The sequence below is a fragment of the Malurus melanocephalus genome, unplaced genomic scaffold (genome assembly GCF_030028575.1).
Source record: "Malurus melanocephalus ecotype Western Australia unplaced genomic scaffold, MMel_1.1 scaffold_13, whole genome shotgun sequence".
NCBI lineage: Eukaryota > Metazoa > Chordata > Aves > Passeriformes > Maluridae > Malurus > Malurus melanocephalus.
This window is the reverse complement of record NW_026623245.1, coordinates 2,081,909-2,096,171: the sequence shown is the minus strand read 5'-3', so window position 1 is coordinate 2,096,171 and position 14,263 is coordinate 2,081,909.

Here is a 14,263-nt window from a genome sequence, read left to right as displayed (position 1 = left end):
AAAAAAAAGAAAAAGAGCAATTGATTCCGTTGTAATTCAGATCTCATAATAACAAATGTAATACTAGAAAACAGAATATCTCATTTTGGAATCAGCTTCCATGGTTACAAATGCTCTAAACTGATGTTGAAGATAGACCAAACATGTAGTTAATGTTACACCCATCATCATACGATTAACATTTTCCTGATATTATTAGTGTAACTCTTAGATTTTTTTTTCCTCTTTCTGTCATTCATATTAAATTATGTTCTCACTTCCCTGCCTTTAGTAGCTAACTTTGTACTCTGAAAACAATTTATTATGCCAGCAGAGCAAAGCTGATGGATCTGTGTGCGGGACAGACTCTGCAGCATTCATGTCAATTATATTATATTAGGGCTTTCCATTAATTTTGTCTTCCAACTTCATGAAACACTAGAAGGCAGATTCATCTTTCCCCTGATGTAGTTGTATTGATTTCAGCGGTGCTATTACCAAGGGAAAGAGCAATAAATGACAGCAAATTCTGGCCCCAGAGTTTTGCCAGCCTGAACTTTCCAGTTCCAGAAGARTTGCTGGACAAAATTGTTATGATTTATTTATTTATAGCCCTTTTCTTCCTGTGATCATAATTTTCTGTGACTTTTGTCATTAAGCAAATTGTGTAATCCTGTTTGATGTTAGTTTTCAGTAATTCAGCATCTGGCTCTAGAATGACAATCTCATTTTGTCAGGAAATCTGTGTTRCATTGCACAAGCCATTTATATTCCAAGGTATTCTCTTATTAGGCTATCTCAGATGTGATGTGCCTTCCTCTCTYATATAATCCTGTTACAAACACTCTCTACATTAAAATACTTTYTCATGCATATTATTTCGATCTCTACAAGAAATATCATATGAGGGAGATGAGCTGTRGTGGCATCCCATTGTTCAGTTTTGTCTCTGATTTTTGCCAGTCTTAGTATAARTAGCAGAATTCTTTATTATCAGCAGCTGGTTTGCTTTAAAATAACTGYGTAATTAGGAATGAGGTGCTCTGATAATTTTTTTCCTGTTTGCTGTTGTATTAGTGGAGTTGGTGGTGAAGTATGATTTTTATTTAGTTTTTCTGGKGTAGGATCAATGTCTACTGCTGCAGTTAATAATCTCCAGATACATTGACCAGGGCTGTAAACAGCACATTAGGTTAACCTACAGTATACATTTAGTCAAAAAAATACAATAAAGATATTGGTATACTGGAAAAAATTATCTGCAAGTGTGCAGGGGGATTGACTAAMGATTTGAATAGAAAGAAGGAAAAATTGGGTTTTTTGGCTTATAACTTTCAGGGTTTTATAAATACAGAATAAAAATAGAATAAATACAGAAACCAGACATCTCCTCTAAAGAGTGTGGGCTGCCCTTTTGGCTTAACATGAAGATCATTGTAGGCRAGAAGAATGATTCCAGCATTGCTTTCTCCCTCTGCAGATCTTGGTGGAGAAAATCTGTAGTAAAATAAGTGATTTTTGTAGCATTGAGAAATCTCCTCATACAAAAGCGGGTGGAAAATGCAGAGTTGTAAAACATGCATGTGCAGAATTGCTGGTGGAATCAGTTTGCTGCCTCTACAAACTTCCACTCCTTTRAAACACCAGAAATCCTTTGGATGTTGAGAACTGTGGGGGAACCGGGAGAAGGTGTCAGCACTCCTCAGTGATTGGGAAGTGTGGGCAGGTTCCCGTTTTCTGTTTGTGCAGCCCACTCTAAATGGAGCTATTAAGTCAAAACCAAACAAACAAAAGCCTCAAAACTGACCAAGTAGATTTTGGGTAATGCTGGTGTGGAAAAAGAGTGCCAGTATCAAGTATTCAATTTCGAAATGCAGTGCGAGGRAAAAAAAAWWMMAAAAAARSYWAAAAAAAAAATCTCTGCAACCATCTAATAAAAGTGAAGAAGGAAAAAATTGCCTGAAAGTAGAGTCAAAACACCAGGTAAGAGGAGAATCAGGAGCAGACAAAAATGCTGCAAATTCCATACAACATTTGAGAGGAGATTACAGTGTCAGGACAATGGAATCATACACTGAAAATAGTGTTTAAACTCCATTCTGGAAACATTATTGCTATGCTGTATTTATATTTAACAGCAAAGTTTTTATTTTATTTTTTGCATGCATCCTAAGCGTGAGATGAATGTATGTATAAAAAATGAAGAGAGTATCTAAAAATGTGCTTTAAAAATATTACAATGGCACATATATTTAAAAAAAAATAAATCACTCGTTTCTATTTTTTGAAAAATGGAACGTTTAGGGTATGATAAATGGCAATACAACTTTTCATTTTTGCTAGCCCAGTAATATACCAACTGAAGAATTCATATAAATAGTTGAGGTGGATGGCCTGTGGATATTGTACACAAATAAGCTTTCTTAAAATATCTCTTTGCCACCATCAGTGATGCCTACTTAGAATAAACTGACCTCCAGGCTTTCAGCACTACAACTGAAATGGAATTTTTTTTTTAATTTACTTCTGAGGGAAAAAAAAAAAGAACCCAACAAATTTCAGCCTTCAGATCATTGTTATTACATGAGGAATGTTTGCTGCGTGAAATACATTTGCAGATGGTCCCTAAACATAAGCAGTACATACTGTATATACAAGATAAGTCATTCTTTAGTTTCTCTGGGTTTTCACATTTAACCTGTTAGGGGGGGGGAAAAAAAAAAGAAAAAAAAAAGGAAGGATTCCAGAAAAGAAATGTCTCTCCCTGTTCASATGCTACCGCCCAAATGATCCTTTGTGCAGCTGCTCCTCTAGTGCTGCTGTCTGACTCCTCRGCTCCCAAGGCTTTGGAAAGAAATGTAGCTGGTTTAATCAAAGCTTGGCAACAAATTTACGATTATGCACAAATTTAGAATTTGTTCTGTTAGGAAGTTCACTTTATCTTGTCCAGGCCAGTGTGATATCTGATAGAGGTCAGACATCTTGCTCAGACTCCAGAGATTGATAGYCAGGAAGGCAGGATTCTGCTCATCATCTTCCCAGCAGTTCTTGTAATTTTATGCCAATCAKACACCCTTGGAGAATTACACTGATTTCTTGTGAAGTACACTTCAGAATGTGCCCCAGTCAGGCATAGGTGGCTCTAGGGAAATGCAGAGCAAGTTAGTGTTTGGTGAGCAACAGCAAATACATTTTGTCTGTGGTCTTGGTGCTCTGGGGGTACCTTTCATGCACACAGAGAACTTTTTGGGGACGCTAAAAGTTTACATACAAAGTAATCAGAGAGAGCRGTGGAAGCTGTTAAGCACAGATATCACCTTTGTCTCAGGAAATTCCTGAGCAGCAAATTCCTGGAGGCTGGGAAAAGAAGTTGGGGAAATAACCACATCCATCTGCCTTGTGTTCACGTACCCACAGATAAGKCTAGCTGGCAACTGGTGGTGTGTGAGCCTCGTGTGGAAATGCAGGCAACCACGTCTGGGAGGACTGAGAAAAGGAGAGCAGATGCAGACAAGTCATTCTTTGGTTAAACTATAGCCGTAACCATAGCCAGTCACTTTTCCCCACTGGCATTAGTCCTCTATTCACTCCGCATCCCGGGAGGTAATGGATGCACTGATGGAGAACAGAGCTCTCACACAAAAGACACTGACTCAGCGTCTTATCTCTGGGCACTCTTTTCAGATTACTTTTGGATCCTGTGAAGTTTATTAACTATTAATTTCTGGTTTACATAATTTTATTCTTCTTATAGCTGCTTGAAGGTATAAAGGTGGGGATATTTTTCATTTAGTGCATTAAACTCAAGTTCTACGTAACCACTTCAAAGGAGAAACTGAACAAGGTTGTGTTACTGAGCAAGAAATCAAATTTAGATAGACATAAATCTAGAGAGGAAAAATTAACCAGCAACCTAAGTGGATTTCTTCTTTTTGTCAATTTACTAGGAATCAAATGTATAGTCATTCATGCAAGTTCTGTGACAAAAGGAGAAGACAATCAGCTCCCTAAACTTCATATTTGCACTTGTGGGTGAGGCTCTGCACTACATCAGTAATGATGAATGAACCAGTTGTGTGGTGACTGTTCACCCAGGCCGACAGCTAAAACTGGAGCTAATCTTTAATTAGAGTTTTTCTAAAGAAGAAGAAGAAGAAAAAAGCCTTGTGTGTTTTTAGAATACTTTTGTGTTTTTTGTAGCTCTGCACCTTCTGATTTCACAGAGGAGTGGAGACAGGAATGCTGAAAATACAGTGAGAAATACTAACTTTATACCTAAGAAATGTATTTTGGATTGCATTAAAGGTCTCGTTCTTTCTGGCTTGTCAGCCCAGATCTGTAGGCACCCAAAGTTTCCAAGTCTGTAGATAAAAGTCTGTGTTTGTGAGAAGTACTCAGTGTTTTCTGGCTAGAATTAACCACCGAACTTTCTCCATCTCTGTGCACCTTGAGAAATGGATCTCCCAATTTTTGTTACAGTTTTATTAAATAATCTATTTTTAAAAAAGATTTTTGATTTTCAACTTTCACACAGAGTTCATTCTTCCTCCTCTCCAAGAAATCACAAATGCACATTCTTAATTGACTGCATTCAGCTAGATTAATCTCCTCTTTAAAGTGAAGAAAGGGTGTTGCTGGGTCGGAGCCTTGACAGGTCTATGAGACAACTGGTTAGGCAAGGGCTGAAAGAGAGGGTACAACACAGGGTCTTCAGTTTGGTATTTGAAAGTTGGAGCTTCTAGAATTTGTATTAATTAAAATGTCTTACTGGATGTCAGTACCATATAATACTGGGGGAAAAGGAGGTGAAGATGGGTGRTTTGGTGTGCTTTAATTAGGGAACATAAAGTTGACTTCTGGCTTTGGGGGAGATGAGATGCATGGGCTGAAATTAGAGCATATGATCTTGCTGAGTGCTGGTGAGACAGTCTAGACAGATTTATATGGATGCTGGAGAAAACTTTAAGCAAACAGGCTGTTCCTGCTCTGATGTGTCATATTAATATTCTTTCACTTCATGCTTCTTGATGATTTGAGTATGTGGCTCTCAGAACAATTAYATTTTGCCTAATAAAATTAAAACGGCATTAAAAAATACTGTTGAAAAATGAGAGACACCAAATCTCTAAAAGATGTAGGYACTTGCATTTCTAAAGCCAACACAAGAAGGAAATGGTTGCTGGCTTCATTATGGTGTAGAAAATACCACTTAATATTGAATGCTCATCAATCTGTGCAATGCTTAGAATGTCCCAGATTATGTTAAGTCAAACAAAACCTCTCTTTGCTAACACTTTTTCTTATTTCCTTACACACKGTTTTGCTCTATTGTGCATTCAGGCTGAGGGAAGGCAACCTTCTTTGTGAGGACTAAGTGGGCTCTGCTGTTTCGGTTTGCGTGATGTAAATCAATATATGTGTTCAGAACCTTTCCAGCTACGGGTATGGCTTTCTCTCCAGCRTAGCTTTTGTGCCACAGAATTAGAAAATTCCTTTTCCCTTCACATTTATTGTACGTGTTCTTCTGTAGAGTAGTCGTTCTGTTCCGCATTTCCAGAGGAATTTAGGTCATTGTTTACTTGTGGCTTCATTAAAGAACGTCCAGTAGGTAACAATTTCCATCGTCAACCTTTGAATATCAAACATACTATTATAATAGTCTTTGAAAGCACTGCATGGAGCACAGAAACCTGAGAGACGCCGGAGCAGCTCTAGTCAAGTTATAAAAAGAGCACTACCATCGCTGCCTGAACAGAAGGAACGTGTGGGGAGATCGAGGGCATTGCCATGACAATTCCGACCGGCGGCTCTTTGTTCTCCTTGCGTTCTGACATAGACTTTCTTCTTCCAACATCAGGAGCAAATGATGATTAGCAGAAGCCGTGCTTGTTGTGGAGAATACATGGCCAAACATCTCTTCTTCTGTTTGTTGGAGCTACAAAATACGTGGTCAATGGAGTCTAATTTGAATGAAATTTTATGGGCTCACAGAGGTTGGTGTGAAGTAAGGAATGCTCTACTTTGACCTCTGTAGCCTCTCTACAGAGAGCTTAATAGAGAAAATGTTTTAAATTACAGTATGTTCCAATTATTGTACATTTATGGGACGGTGTGAGCTCCCTCTACGGGCTAATTTAACGTCTGCAAATTCCAATAATTCTTTTTTGTAACAAAGCCTCTGTGTAGCCTCGTGGATAAGGTGCCTGCCTAAGGTTTCTAAGGTTGTGCTCTTTTGAGCGTGTGCAAGATGGCTGCCACAAAAGTGTTTGAAGCTGCCGCGTTTGAAGCTGCCGCGTGTGTTTGAAGCTGCCGCATTTGAAGCTGCCAGGTTTGAAGCTGCCGCGTGTGTTTGAAGCCGGCGCGTTTGATGTTGCTGAGTACGTTTGTAAATTTGAGGCAGACTTTAATATTGTTAGACGGTAGGGGAGTCCTTTTCAACCTTTTTTCATTTTTCACTTGAACTTTTAAAAAGTTTTATTTTAACTTTTTTTTAAACTATTTTAACTACTTATGTCAGCTGAGGAATGCTGTGATTCACAGCCATTATTGTAAGGAGGCTGTTATGTATTTTTAGTGCTGCTGGGACCATAGGAATTTTTGAGTGACTTTGACTGCAGACAACAATGTGGAGAATAATCCTGACTGTGAAAAGTGCTGTTGGGGCTGCAGAAAAGTACAGAATAATTTTGACCAAGGGCAATCATGGCTTCTCTGAGAAGAAATACAAGTATGCCTGGGTGTGGAATTGTGGGTTGCTGAGACTGGGAAGAAAAAAAATTGCTGGAAAGAGAAGGTGAAGCTTTGTAGAGAATTGACAGCATGTTCAGTTAACTGGGAGCTACAGGGTTGGAAAAAAAAWTCTGATGGGACTCTAGAGGAGCCTTCAGTGAAGCTGGGAGTGAAGAACTTGGACTGTTTGAACAGTAGGGGGAAAGCAAAAATAGTGCCATTTGTTGAAAGCTATGAACCACCAGAAATATTAGGAAGGAAATGCTGAATGCATTTGTTGAGAGCTTTGAGGTGTAGTTTGTTACTTCTGCAGCAGAATTGTTCTGTAATGGTATATTATCTAGGAATTGCAGTTTTTCAAGTCTAAAAGCTGGACAAGACTTGGTATGGGACTGGCAAGTCATTCTGTGTTGGGTGGGAGTGGGAGAGCTAGCTGAACACTGAGTTTTACATGAGCAAGCAATGTCTTCCTATGAATGTGGAAGGCAATGTTGGTTGAAAGTTAAAGGTTCACACTATTTAACTAAATGGGTGTTTTTCAAATGGGACACCTGCACTATCAGCGAAGCACAGCTGGGTGACTTCTGCTGGTGGTCACCTCTAAAATGTGATTTGGGAGCACTGTGCTCCACAATGATCTGTAGTTCTGTGACTTTGGAGGTTCCTCCCTGTCACTCCTTCAGGAGRTCTCTTCCTGGTGATGTTTGTTCACTATCTTGGACACCTCTGGGCACTCCATTGGCTCTGCTACTCTTTGGAGCGTTAGGAGATGGATTTGTTCATGTTCTATGAACATGTTGCTCTTTTACCATATCTATCCATCATTTGCCACATTGAATTCTTGGCACAAGATTGGGTCTGGGAGCCTGTGCCTCAGATAACTGGAAACAAGATGTTGAGAGCAGAGATTATTTCRTTTGTAGTGCTGAATCTCACTCAGATTAAATCATCACCTTTTAATTTTTGTAGCCTTGTCTCCTCTGTTCCAGTGATTCTTTGTTAAGATGTGCTCATTTTATCATCGGAGCTGCTAACACTGAGTATTGTTTTGTATGGAATTGCGCAAGTGATGAAATGACGAAAAAATGGTGTGAAACCATGGCAGAGTTGGGTAACTGTTGTGTCCTAGCTTTCCTGGGAATGTTTCACTTAGGGATTTTTAATTTCTATACAATAAMAGGCATTAAATGGATCTGATTAATCCTGTTTGTGATGAGCTGCTGCTATGGTACTCCTGATTTTTTTACAGGCATTTCTCATCCTTGTTTTGGAATATTTGTTATGTTTGTTCAACTTACAATGTTGTTCTCACTCTCTCTAGTTTATCAACCACRTAATGAAATGAACTACAGTGTTTTCTTTGTTGTTTACACAGACTTTTCATTACTTTGAAACACTTTTTTAGCTAAGCCAAAGTAGCCTCTGTGCCCTGTCTGGCAAAATTCAGAGGAGCTCAGCTGGATTTTCAGTGTGAGAGCCTGGCCCCTCTTGTTGGCTTTTGTCTGSCTTCTGAACAATGTTTTGTCTTGACTTGATCCATAAACTTCCTGTCATAATTTCAGTTGTATATGTGGCATGTTGTAATCTTCAGAACAAATCAGATAGAAAGAGTAACCTCCTCATTTTCTTTTGCCTTCCAATAAAGATTTTTATTGATTATCATTGACATCAACACTGTGTGTTTGGATGATTTTTAAAATAATTTTGTATTAGACTTTGGTGTGTTTGCTTCTGTCTTTCTGTTTGTCTTCCAGGCTTGGTAAACCAGTTGGTTATTTGCTTTTTGTACAGTGTTGTTAATAGAAAATTTATTGCCATTCTTTCTGAGCTTTCAATATCTTCTTGTTASCATTTTGGGTGGTTTTTTCTGTGTTTTTTTTTGTTCTGTCCTTTCCAACCTGTTCCCTTTGTTTCGCTGTCGTCCTTGTTAATTTGAAGTGGAATTTACCACTAACTTGTGTATCAATGCATCTTGCCATCAAGTTCAGCTCCATACTCTTGCTCTTAACACAGTACTGTTATTATTGCTGGTGATTGTGCTGAAACCCCAGAGCAGCTTCTTTACCTTAGAGCTTCTTACTGGTGTAAATTAATTAGAAAGTGATCCAAAGCAAGACCGTTATTGTGTGAGATAAAATGTCTTGACTTTTCTGAACCAAAGTTGTGAAATTTCAGGCAACTCCTCAATTATTAATTAAAATTAAAAGTGTCAGCCCTGGTAATTTACATCTTCCCTGTTTCTGAAATTTGTTATATTTTTTAGCCCTTTGCTTGTATCTGTATGATTAGGGTTTGAGCACCTAAAGCTATTTGAAATAGCAATGTCTCGGTTTTCCTTTCATTTGTATCCTKAAACATGCTTCTGTTTAATGAAGTTGGTGTTATTGTGCTGTTTTATAAAACAGCACTGAWAATCAATCTTAGGAATCTCAGTTTAAATATTAAATTCTACAATATTTAGTCCTTTTGTTAGAAATATTTGTGGAAATAGTGATATAAAAATGAACACTTCCCTGTGCACAGTGCATTTTTTCAAACTATCAGATATAGTCTGTCTAGTCACTGATTTTTTTTCCCTTTTCCTGGTGGAATCTTARCAATTTGTGATATTACTAGTATATGGTTGTACTTAAAAGCTAGAATACTAGTTATACTTAATTATATATAATTATATTCTGCTCCTCAGTCACATACAAAAGCTTCCCAATGAGTAAGAATATGTGGAGGGTCTGGCTCTTATTGTTCCTTCTACTCTATTGTGTGGTTCATGCACAAATGGGATTATAAGGAATGGGGATGTAATGTTTGCTTCTTATGGATTCTGCCTTACTTTTAGCTGAATTCATATTTTGCATCACTCGATCTTGATTTTTTTTTTTCAAGAAAATTTTAATTCGACAGCAGTTGCATGGCTGTAGTTGAAAATTATTTATGTTACCGTTTCTCAGATTCTTGGCTTTCTTTTGTTTTGCAGCTTCTGTGGTTGAACAGACAACATGTTCCCAGTTAGATGTGCTTCCAGCTAGTTAAACACAGTCCAGCTCCCTTTCAAACTGTGATGCCTAAAATTTAGCTGGAAAATCCATGCTTAGATAGAGTGACCTGATTTAAAAAATGCTGAACTCTGAGATGCCCAAGAATTGGTAGATGATTGATACTTGGAAGGGACACCACACTTGCACAGTTTAGAATGCACCTTTTAGAGCTGTGCTTCAGGCACCTTGATTTGAAAATATTAACCTTTGTCTCTTTCTAAATAAGCCCAGCCTATATTTGGCATTGAACATTCTTTTCTCCCTAAAGCTTAGAACCAGAAAAAACAGTCCAAGCATAGCCAGGATATAGTGTGACATCTGAGAAACTGAATTAATGAGGTATTTATTTTACTTTGTTTAGCTATGGAAATACATCCCAGTCTTATGCCCACTCTTTCCCCTAATTTCTTAATTTTGTATCTATAAAATTTGGATCTCTGAAAGAGGAAATTGCAAGGTTTTTGTTTAGCTATAGAGCAAAATATATTTGCAGGCTAAGATTCCTCATGGTGGATGGTTCACCTATTAATATGTCTACTTAGCCTTTGTAGAATTAGGTAAAATTTGCAAAGTTCAGAATATTGTGAACATAAAGGCAATCAGTTACAAAAAGAAGCACTTTTTATTGTACAATCAGCCGAATTTGGGGTTGGAGTGGTGACACAATGATKAAGTATTTTGCTATCGTATGATTAATCTGTCCAGTTTCACTTACCTGATTTTCTTCAAACTTAGGGCATCCTTTATTTTGTTCCCTGACCAGAAGACACAGAAGTGCCATTTCTATTGATAATTAAAGACAYGAAAAATCTGGGTTGATCTAATAATGCAAAAACTCTCCAGTGCTGTTCCCATTTCTTCCTAKTCTTTGTTTGGCTATTTCTTTTTCAGGAAGATACATTTTTCTTATGCACACTTGTTTGTGCTTGTTTACAAGCACAAACAAAACATTTTCTACTGCATGGTCATTATTTTTTTATTAATTCATTATGCCCCGCAGAGTAATTTCATGCAAAAGAGAAAACARAGCCTCGTGATTTTTATGAGTGGTCAAATACACTTGAAAACTGACTTGCAGAATTCAATTCATGTTGCACAAATAGTGGGAAAGATTTTCTTTAATGAAAGTGCAGGGAAAGCAAGAAAATGTTAATCAATTGGATCATTTCTTTGCAGTACTTAATTCTACCTGCTCTTATGTTTCACAATAAAGACAACTGAATGAATAGTGCAGATGAGGGATAAAGAGGAGTCTTTTGTCAGCTGAAATCCTTAACTCGGGGTCTGTGGGGCACCCCCTGCTCCCTAAAAGGATGTGTTGGCATCATACACACAGGTCTATCTTTGCTCTGCCCTCTGAAAATCCAGCAAAGAGAAACCAGCCAAGAAGCAACACACTAGAATGTGGGTTTAGATTTCCTGTGTGCATTTACCTTTCCWTACTCTTGCTAATCTTAGTCTCCTCCAGCACGCCAAACAGAAAAACTAGAGTGAGTGGGATTGCAGGTGAGCTCTAMAGGAGGGGCACGGGTTTGTTTTACCACAGCAAGTCAAAGCACACACCTTCCAAGCAGTGTTTTCCATCTGAATTTCCAGCATTAAAGACACCTGCTTGTAAGCTTTTCTGTGCTTGCCAGATATTTATCTCCGAAAAGGAGTGGGATCTTTAACATCCACATGGGCTCTGTGATTGTGGAGTGTTGGTGTCTCTCTCCAGGAAACATCCTGATTCACATATCAATGCAAGGGAATGAGGCTGTATTTCTCTGTTACAGGATTTAAAATAAGTAGCTTTAATCCCTGAACTGTGCATGGGAAGGCAAGAATAGGTGTTGTTGTTTATGGTCTGTGAACAGGCACRGGAGTGAGATTGGTGCCGGCAACACTTTTCCCCCCTGAATAATAAAGTTCTGCACATGAAGGGAAATTTGAGCATTAATATAGAACCTTTTCTTTAAGCTTCAGGACTACATTATGCATCCATATCTAGGGCCCAATAAAATGAATGGATCCTTTTAGTTTTCCTACTGTTATGGGTTTAAAACAGGCGAAGTCTTCTATTTTTTCYACTGCAATTTAATCTAATTTTAATATTCCCCAGATAATAGTGAAATAACCAGTTCTGTCCGATTCTGCCTTAGATAAAAGCATCAGCATGTTTGAAACATAAACCTTAGTTTACCTTTTGTTGAGCTGCCCAATTTAGTAAGAGCAATTCAGTGCTGCATCTTAAGTGTAGTATGACTTAGAACACTGGAAGCTGCCTGGAATGTGAAAAAAGGGAATAATTTATATTTAATTGGTCTAAACCTACCTTTCCTAGGTCAATAAGAAGAGGAAGATCAGCAGCATTAATCAAGATAAAATTATCAGCTGATTAATCAGTGTTCTAATTACTGCATAGTTCTTTCCCTTTTCAGTTTTAATTACTAAACTTCATTGTCTTTTCCATATGGCCATCATGCATTCACAGTACACTTTTTCTCCTGGTGAGATCATTAATATAAAAAATGTACATTCAAGACATTACTGAAGATATAAGAAATTGCTACTGCCTACTAAGAAATTACCAAGGAAGCTGCAAATCAGCCATAGGTTATACAGGAAAAGTCTAATAAATCTACTAACACTTAAGAAAATAGATAGACTAGAAACGYAATTATGATTATCAAATCAACCTTTGTCCTAAAGTGAGTTTTGCCAGTCTTATTTCATCAAATCTGTCTCTTGGTTGGGTCAGAAACSAATCAAAATCTGATTTAAGTTGGCAAAATACAGGGGAGACCTCTTAAATTCACAGGKCTAATGTAGACCACACAAATACTTTCTTAGCAGGTTCTCTTTAGCAGAATATTCCTTCTTGCTAAAGCCCAAGTCCTCAAAGGTATTTAGGCATTTCAGATTGATTTCAGTAGATATTAGATATCTAAATATCTTCCGAAGATTTAATCTCAAATAAATAAATCTGCCATGTATTGGCAGAAATATCTTGACTTATTTAGTCCTTGTGCAAATCATAAGGAGAATGAAGAGCTGGGCATTGGCCTTTAATATTGTTTTTTGAGTAAGGAAAGGGGTTAAAAAAGTCCACAGCAGAACTGAGTTTTTGATGAAATCTCAACATCTCATAATGTGCCAGATCTGCAATCTACCTCACAGCTGCCTTCCTGGAAAAGTCAGGAACTTCAGAGAACGAACAGGATGTATTCCTAGGATTTTATGGAAGGCACACTAGTTAGTAGGTCAGTGCCTAAGGAATGAAGTGAGGRACTCAGAGTTCCCTGGGAAGGGCTGGTGCTTTGTCAGTGAGAGCACCCAGTGTACAGATACACTTGGGTAATACACAGCAGAGTGTTGAATCATTTTAATTTTTTGATGAATGCCTTGAGGTGTTTCCACTGCCTGGAACCTGKCAGGTTCTGTATCTGGTCTGCAAGGTCTCTTGCATCCTTCACTATGCTCTTCATCCGTGATGGAAATGGTGGATTTCTACCATCCAGCTTCCAACCGTCTTCTCATTTTAAAAATATTTCTGTGTCCTTGTCTATTTACTTTTAAAATCAGGTTTTCCTGAGAAGTCATCCCAGTTATTTAGTTAACTGATTAGTAATTGAAGGCCTAGTTTGGAAATTGTACAAGTTTCCTATGAATATTCATAAAAAATAATTAACTTGGCTTCTGATTTAGAACCTAACAACAGTTCACTTTTTTTTTTTTTTTTTTTTTTTTTTTTTGATAGATGAGTTAATTACATGCTGAGGTCTAGTTGCTGGGGTTTCTTTCCTAAGTGGTGATTGACTAACTGCTGCTGGTGACAATAATCGCGGACTGGGGAGGCTTTTTTTTTGTGTGCTTTGCTTTGGGCTCAGGTTTTTTTGTTTGTGCGTATCTTTCCCAACGTTGCTCTGCAGCTGGAGGTGGCATATCGCCACCACCCTACCAAGGACGTGGGTGCCCTGATGCAAAGTCCTTGATGGACCCGCTCCGGCTTGTTTTCCTTCCCAAAGCCCTTGAAAAAGAGGATTGCCAGAGGCAGATCCCCGCAGGACTTTAATTCAAAATCGCGATTTGGTAAAATCTCTGCCGCCCCAATGCAACTCGTTGGCTTGTACGAGGKGACCGAGGAGCCTGCTCAGCCCTCCCAAGGCTGGAGGGGGCAGCTGGCCTTCCTTTGCCTGTKGTAGGGGAGAACAGTGGGGAGGCAGTGGAATGGGCTGCTCAGGGAAGYGCTGGMATCACCCTGGAGGAGTTTAAGGAAAGACAACGCGGCACTCAGTGACAAAGTGGTCCCAGGTTGGACTCGCTGCTCTCCCAGGTCCTTTCCAACCCAACGCACTCAGTCGCTCGGTGAAGCCAAAGCCGATTCCGCACTTTGGGAGCCGCACAGCCGGCGGCGCAAGGCCAAGGGCAGCAGAGCCCCGGTGGCGGGAGGGGGCGGCGGGGAGACAGAGCCCCGYTCCCGCAGCGCTACCGCAGCCCGGCCGCGGAGCAACGCTGCCATCTAGTGCCACCCGCGCCCT